Below are 7,508 nucleotides of genomic sequence, written 5' to 3'. Positions count from 1 at the left end.
AGACTAAGTGTCTCATTCCACTCTGAAACCACTCCGGACCCGAACCAACCAACCCGATACAACATAATACAACTAAATAACACATAAAGAAGCAGAAATGGGGGAAACGGGGCTATAACTCTCGAAATAACCAGCCGGGTCGTTACATCCTCCCCCTCTTAAACAACTGTTCGTCCTCGAACGGATCTAGAAACATACCTGGAGTCTCGAATAGGCGTGGATATCTGCTCCGCATCTCCTGCTCGGTCTCCCAGGTGACTTCCTCCACAGGCTGACCTCTCCACTGCACCTTTATTGAAGCTATATCCTTTGACCTCAACCTTCAAACCTGCCGGTCCAAAATAGCCACCAGCTCCACATCATAAGTCATATCACCCTCCAACTGAACCGTGCTGAAATCCAAAACATTGGACGTATCTCTAATATACTTCCGGAGTATGGAAACATGAAACACTGGGTGCACACTCGACAAGCTGGGTGGCAAGGCAAGCTTATAAGCCACCTCCTCTATCCTCTGAAGCACCTCAAAAGGCCCAATGAACCGGGGGCTCAACTTGACCCTCTTCCCAAACCTCAAAACACCCTTCATGGGTGATACCTTCAGCAAAACCTTCTCCCAAACCATGAAAGATACATCACGGACCTTCCTATCTGCATAACTCTTCTGCCAAGACTGCGCCATGTGAAGCCGCTCCTAAATCAATTTTACCTTATCTAATACATCCTGGACCAAGTTTGTACCCAAGAGCCTAGCCTCACCCGGCTCAAACCATCCAACCGGAGATCTAAACCTCCTCCCATATAAAGCCTCGTACGGAGCCATCTGAATACTCGACTGATAACTGTTGTTATATGCAAACTCCGCGAGTGGCAGAAACTGGTCCCATGAACCCCCAAAGTCAATGACACAAGCGCGCAAAATGTACTCCAATATCTGAATAGTGCGCTCAGACTGCCCGTCCGTCTGAGGGTGAAAAGTTGTGCTCAACTCAACCTGAGTACCTAACTCTCACTGCACTACCCTCCAAAACTGCGATGTAAACTGAGTGCCCCTATCTAAAATGATAGAAATTAGGACACCATGCAGGCGAACAATCTCTCGGATGTAAATCTCAGCCAACCGCTCTGAAGTGTAAGTAGTACCAAATGGAATAAAGTGCGCAGACTTGGTCAGTCGATCCACAATCACCCTAATAACATCAAACTTCCTCGAAGTCCGTGGGAGCCTAACTACGAAGTCCATGGTGATCCGCTCCCACTTCTACTCTGGGATTTCTAATCTCTGAAGCAAGCCACCCGGTCTCTGATGTTCATACTTAACTTGCTGACAGTTGAGACACCGAGCCACAAACCCAACTATATCCTTCTTCATCCGCCTCCACCAATAGTGCTGCCTCAAATCCTGGTACATCTTCGCGGCACCCGGATGGATGGAATACCGCGAGCTGTGGGCCTCCCCGAGAATCAACTCCCGAAGCCCATCTACATTAGGTACGCATTTTCGGCCCTGCATCCTCAACACGCCGTCATCACCAATAATCACATCCCTAGCATCACCTCTCCAAACCATGTCCTGAAGAACAAGAAAATGGGGGTCATCATACTGACGCTCCCTAATACGGTCATAAAGAGAAGACATGGAGACCACGCAAGCCAATACCCGACTAGGCTCAGAAATATCCAATCTGACAAGTTGGCCCGCTAAGGTCTGAACATCCAATGCCAAAGGTCTCTCTGCTGCTGGAAGATATGCTAAACTCCCCAAACTCTCCGCCCGGCGACTCAAAGCATCGGCCACTACATTGGCCTTCCCCGGATGGTACAGAATAGTGATATCATAGTCTTTAAGAAGCTCCAACCATCTCCGCTGATGCAAATTAAGATCCTTCTGCTTGAACAGATGCTGCAGACTCTGGTGATCAGTATAGATCTCATAATGAACCCCATACAAATAATGACGCCAAATCTTCAAGGCGTGAACAATGGCTGCTAACTCAAGATCATGGACAGGATAGTTCTTCTCATGGGTCTTCAACTGGCGCGAGGCATAGGCAATCACCCTACCCTCCTATATCAAAACACAACCAATGCTTATCCTCGAGGCATCACAATACACGGTGTAAGAACTTGAAGCTGATGGCAGAACTAAACTGTAGTTGTGGTCAAAGCAGTCTTGAGCTTCTAAAAGCTCTCCTCACACTCATCCGACCACCTGAATGGAGCACCCTTTTGGGTTAATTTGGTCAAGGGCGATGCAATAGATGAAAATTCCTCCACAAAGCGACGGTAATAAGCCGCCAAACCAAGGAAGCTCCTAATCTTCGTGGTTGAGGACGGCCTAGGCCAACTCTGCACCGCCTCTATCTTCTTTGGGTCCACCTGAATACCCTCACTGGACACCACGTGTCCCAAGAATGCTACTGTACTGAGCCAAAACTCACACTTGGAGAACTTTGCATAAAGCTTCTCCTCCCACAATATCTGAAATATAATCCTCAAATGCTGAGCATGCTCCTTCTGGCTACGAGAGTACACCAGGATGTCATTAATGAATACAACAACGAATGAGTCCAAATAGGGCTGGAATACACTGTTCATCAAATGCATGAACATTGCTGGGGCATTGTTCAGCCCAAAAGACATCACTAAGAACTCATAATGGCCATATCGGGTCCTAAAAGTTGTCTTAAGAATATATGAATCCCGAATCTTCAGCTGGTAATAACCGGACCTCAAATCAATCTTGGAGAACACCCTCGCTCTCTGAAGCTGGTCGAATAAATCATCAATACGAGGCAAATGATACTTGTTCTTGACTGTGACCTTGTTCAACTGCCTGTAATCAATACACATTTTCATGGAACCATCCTTCTTCTTTAAATATAGAACCGGTGAACCCCAAGGTGACACACTAGGCCGAATAAACCCCTTATCAAGGAGTTCCTGAAGTTGTTCTTTCAATTTCTTCAACTCCGTCGGTGCCATACGATACGGTGGAATAGAAATGGGCTGAGTGTTCGGCACCAAATCAATACCGAAGTCAATATCCCTATCAGGCGGCATGCTCGGGAGGTCTGCAGGAAACACATTCAGAAAATCACGTACCACCGGAACAGAATCAATGATAGGAGTCTCTGCACTAACATCCCTCACAAAAGCCAAATAAGATAGGCAACCCTTCTTAACCATACGCTGAGCCTTCAAATATGAAATCACCTTACTTGGTACATAATCTACAGAATCGCTCCACTCAACCCTCAAAAATCCCGGCATAGCCAACGTCACCGTCTTAGCGTGACAATCTAGAACAGCATGACATGGAGATAACCAATCCATACCCAATATCACATCAAAGTCAACCATACTGAGCAGCAAAAGGTCTACTTGGGTCTCCAGACCCCCAATAGTCACCACACATGACCGATATACGCGGTCCACAACAATAGTATTGCCCACAGGAGTAGAAACATGAACAGATGAAACTAAAGACTTACGAGGCAAATCCACAAAATAGGCGAAATACGAGAAAACATATGAATACGTGGAACCAGGGTCAAATAATACTGAGGTATCTCTGTGACAAACTGAGACAATACCTGTAATCACAGCATCTAAAGCAATAGTATCTGGTCTGGTAGGGAGGGCATAGAAACGGGCCTGGCCACCCCCTGATCTGCCTCCCCCTCTAGGGCGACCCCTAGCTGACTAACCTCCACCCCGAGCTGACTGGGCGGGTGGTGAAGTAACTGGTGCTGAATTCGAAGGCTGACTCCTCTGCTGAGATAGATCTCTATGATGACGAGGACACTGCCTCCACATATGCCCAAACTCCTAACACTTAAAACAACTCCCTGGTGTTGGTGGTGGGAATTGAAGGGAGCCCCGAGCACCGGGATAACTAGTAGAAGAACCTGGCATAGAGGAGCCCTGGACTGGTGGAGCACGAGACTAACTCTGAGCTGGAAGGGCACTACGTGATGAGTGGCCCTGATGTGAACTGTGAGAACCATGGCCAGATGATGCACCACAATGAAATGGCCGAGTTGACTGAGCCTTTCTGAAATGACGACCTCTACCGTGCTGAAACTGACCCCCAAAAGGAGCACCGCTGAATCCACCATGTCCACGAGGCCTCTTGGCCTCCCTCTCAACCCTCTCCTGCACATGAACCATCTCAATCTGTCGAGCAATGTAGACAACCTCATCAAAGGTAGCACCAGACACCCTCTCTCTGGTCATAAGCAACTGTAGCTAAAAAGTGAGACCATCAATAAACCTCATGATCCTCTCCCTGTCCGTGGGAGCCAACCAGATCTCATGACGGGCCAACTCGGAGAACCGCATCTCATACTGTGTCACAAACATATCACTCTGGCAAAGCCGCTCAAACTATTTGCGCAGCTCCTCTCTGCGGGATCGAGGCACGAACTTCTCCAAAAAGACCACGGAGAACTGCTGCCAAGTAAGGGGTGCTGCGCCCATGGGCCTACGCCTCTCGTAAGTCTCCCACCATCTGAGTGCAGCCCCGGAGAACTGAAAAGTAGTGAATAAGACCCCACAAGTCTCTAAAATACCAGCAGTATGGAGCATCCTCTGACACCTGTCCAAGAAGTCTTGAGCATCCTCTCTCTCTGTGCCACTGAAAGGTGGTGGCTGGAGTCTCCCAAACCTCTCCAACCTACGTTGATCATCCTCACGCATAGCAGGAACCACATAATCCTGTGCAGCTACAACCGGCTGGGTTGGTGGTGCCTCCGGTGTCTGAAGTCCCTGAATAACCTGCTCGGGTGTGCGAGTGACGGAAGTTTGAGTGTCTCTCCTAGCCTGAGAACTGGTTGCGGCCGTCGAGATAGAGACCGCCTGAGCAAAGCCGGTACACGCTGGCAAAATCTGAGCTAGGGCCTCCTGAAGGCCTGGAATCACAATAGGCACAGGTGGTGCCTGAGCTGGTGCATCAACAACTGGAACCTGGTCATGACCTAGGACAACTAGTGGATCTGCAGGTACTGCCCCAGCTGTTGTACGGGCTGCACCTCTGCACCTACCACGGCCTCTACCGCGGCCCCGACCTTTCGCGGCCCTGGCAGGTGGTACTGGTGGCTGGCCCTCCTGCCCGGTAGTACAAGTCCTCACCATCTGTGAGATAATGAAACAATAGATGTTTAGTTACTAGAATCAATAGATTCGCACGACAAGAATTCAAGAATGTGGAATTTTCCTAAAGGTTCTACAGCCTCTCGAAGATAACTACAGACGTCTTCGTATCGATCCACAAGACCCTACTAAACCCACTCATGACTCGTGAGACCTATGTAACTGAGGCTCTGATCCCAATCTGTCACGACCCAAACTAACCCATGTCGTGATGGCGCCTATCGTGGAACTAGGCAAGCTGACTCATTTCCAAAACAAACCGATATTTTCATTTCAAGTATAATTTCAAGGCTATTTAGCGTAAAAACTTTTGTAAAGGAGTTCAAATCAAAAACAAAAATGCGGAAAAGAAAAGCCCGACATTGGGGTGTCACTAGTCATGAGCATCTACTACCATTTGTCTGACAATATCAAGACTAACATGGTCTGGAAAATAGCTAAATACAACTAAAGGAAGATAAGAGGGAGAAGAGCAGGGGTTGCAATCGCCAAGCAGCTACCTTGCTATCCCCAAGAAAATCTGCAACCAGAATAATCAACAACCGCTACCGTGTCCAGCTACACCTGTATCTATACACAAGGTGCAGGGAGTAACGTGAGTATGCCAACTCAGTAAGTAACAACAATAAATAAAGACTGAGCAGTAGTGACGATCAATAGAGCATAAAGTTCATATCATAAAATCTCAATAGAATACCACATGCTTTTAAAATCAGGATTTGAATCAAAACATCTCGTTTAAACGCAGTTCCAGTGAAATTATTTAAAGATATTTTTTCTCAACAGCTTTCAAACAGAGGCTAAATGCAAAGGTGAGAAAAAAATGATGAAATCATAAATAACCCCTCGGACAAAACATCACTCATATATAGCCCCTCGGGCAAACCTCACAGTCACTCATGCCACTCGGGCATACCTCACAGTCACTCATGCCACTCGGCCATACCTCACAATCACTCATGCCACTCGGGCATACCTCACAATCAGTCATGCCTCCCAGTCACTCGGCACTCGCACTCAGTAGGTACCTGTGCTCACTGGGGTATGTACAGACTCCAGAGGGGCTCCTTCAGCCCAAGCACTATATCAATCCAAATCATGGCATAAATCACTCAGGCCCTCGGCCTATATCAGACATGTTGCGGTGTGCTGCCCGATCCCATAAATATCCTCACAAATCAGGCTCTCGGCCTTACTCAATCATAAACCTCTTAAGCCACTCGGGCATTTCAGCCAAAACAGGGCATTCAGCCAAAACAACATTTATATGCATCAAAATAGAGTCATAAAACTGAGTTATGCAGTAAACAAGTATAACCATGACTGAGTATAGATTTTCTATCGAAAACAGTGAGAGAATAGTAAGAAAAGGCCCCTAAGGGTCCAAACAGCACTGGCACAAGGCCCAAACATGGCATTCAGCCCAATTTACAGAAACTCTTTCTAAAATATATAATGATCATATAATTTCAACAAAATATGCAACTTTACAATTGCTACGGGATGGACCAAGTCACAATCCCCAACAGTGCACGCCTACACGCTCGTCACCTAGCATATGCGTCACCTCAAAATAGTAGAATGATATGAAATCCGGGTTTTCATACCCTCAGGACTAGATTTACAATCGTTACTTACCTCAAACCAGTCAAATCTCTACCTCGCAATGCTCTTGCCTCTTGACTCGGCCTTTAAATGCTCCGAATCTATTAATAATCAGTACAATACCATCAATATACGCTAATGGAATGAATTCCACAAGAAAAACTATCAAATTAGTCCAAAACCCGAAATTGGCTCAACCCGGCCCCCAGGGCCCACGTCTCAAAATCTGACAAAATTTATAAAACTAGGAAGCACATCTACTCATGAGTCCATACATATAAAATTTATCAAAATCCGACATCGTTTGATCCCTCAAATCCTTAAATTAAACTCTCTAAAATTCCAAGCCCTAACCCTTCATTTTCACTAATTACATGATTAAACAACGGAAAATTACCATACATACGAGTATTAAGGCTCAAGCAACTTACCTCACTGATAGCCCTTGAATCACCCTTCAAACATCACTCCAAAAGCTCCAAAAACCGACTTGAAAATGGTGGAAATGAAACAAATTCGCGAAGGGTTCTATTTATGGTTTCTGCCCAGGCTTTTCGCACCTGCGGACAATTTCTCGCTTCTGCGCCACCGCACCTACGGTCAAAACAACTGCACCTGCGTAAGTCACTTAAACGCCCAGACTCCGCACATGCACTTTATTTCCGCATCTGCGACCACGCAGGTGCGGAAAATACCTCGCACCTGCGGCCACTGCCTGACTTCCTCACTTCTACTTCTGCGTCACCTAT

Source organism: Nicotiana tomentosiformis, chromosome 8 (genome assembly GCF_000390325.3).
Source record: "Nicotiana tomentosiformis chromosome 8, ASM39032v3, whole genome shotgun sequence".
Taxonomy (NCBI): Eukaryota; Viridiplantae; Streptophyta; class Magnoliopsida; order Solanales; family Solanaceae; genus Nicotiana; species Nicotiana tomentosiformis.
Note: the sequence above shows the minus strand (reverse complement) of the source record.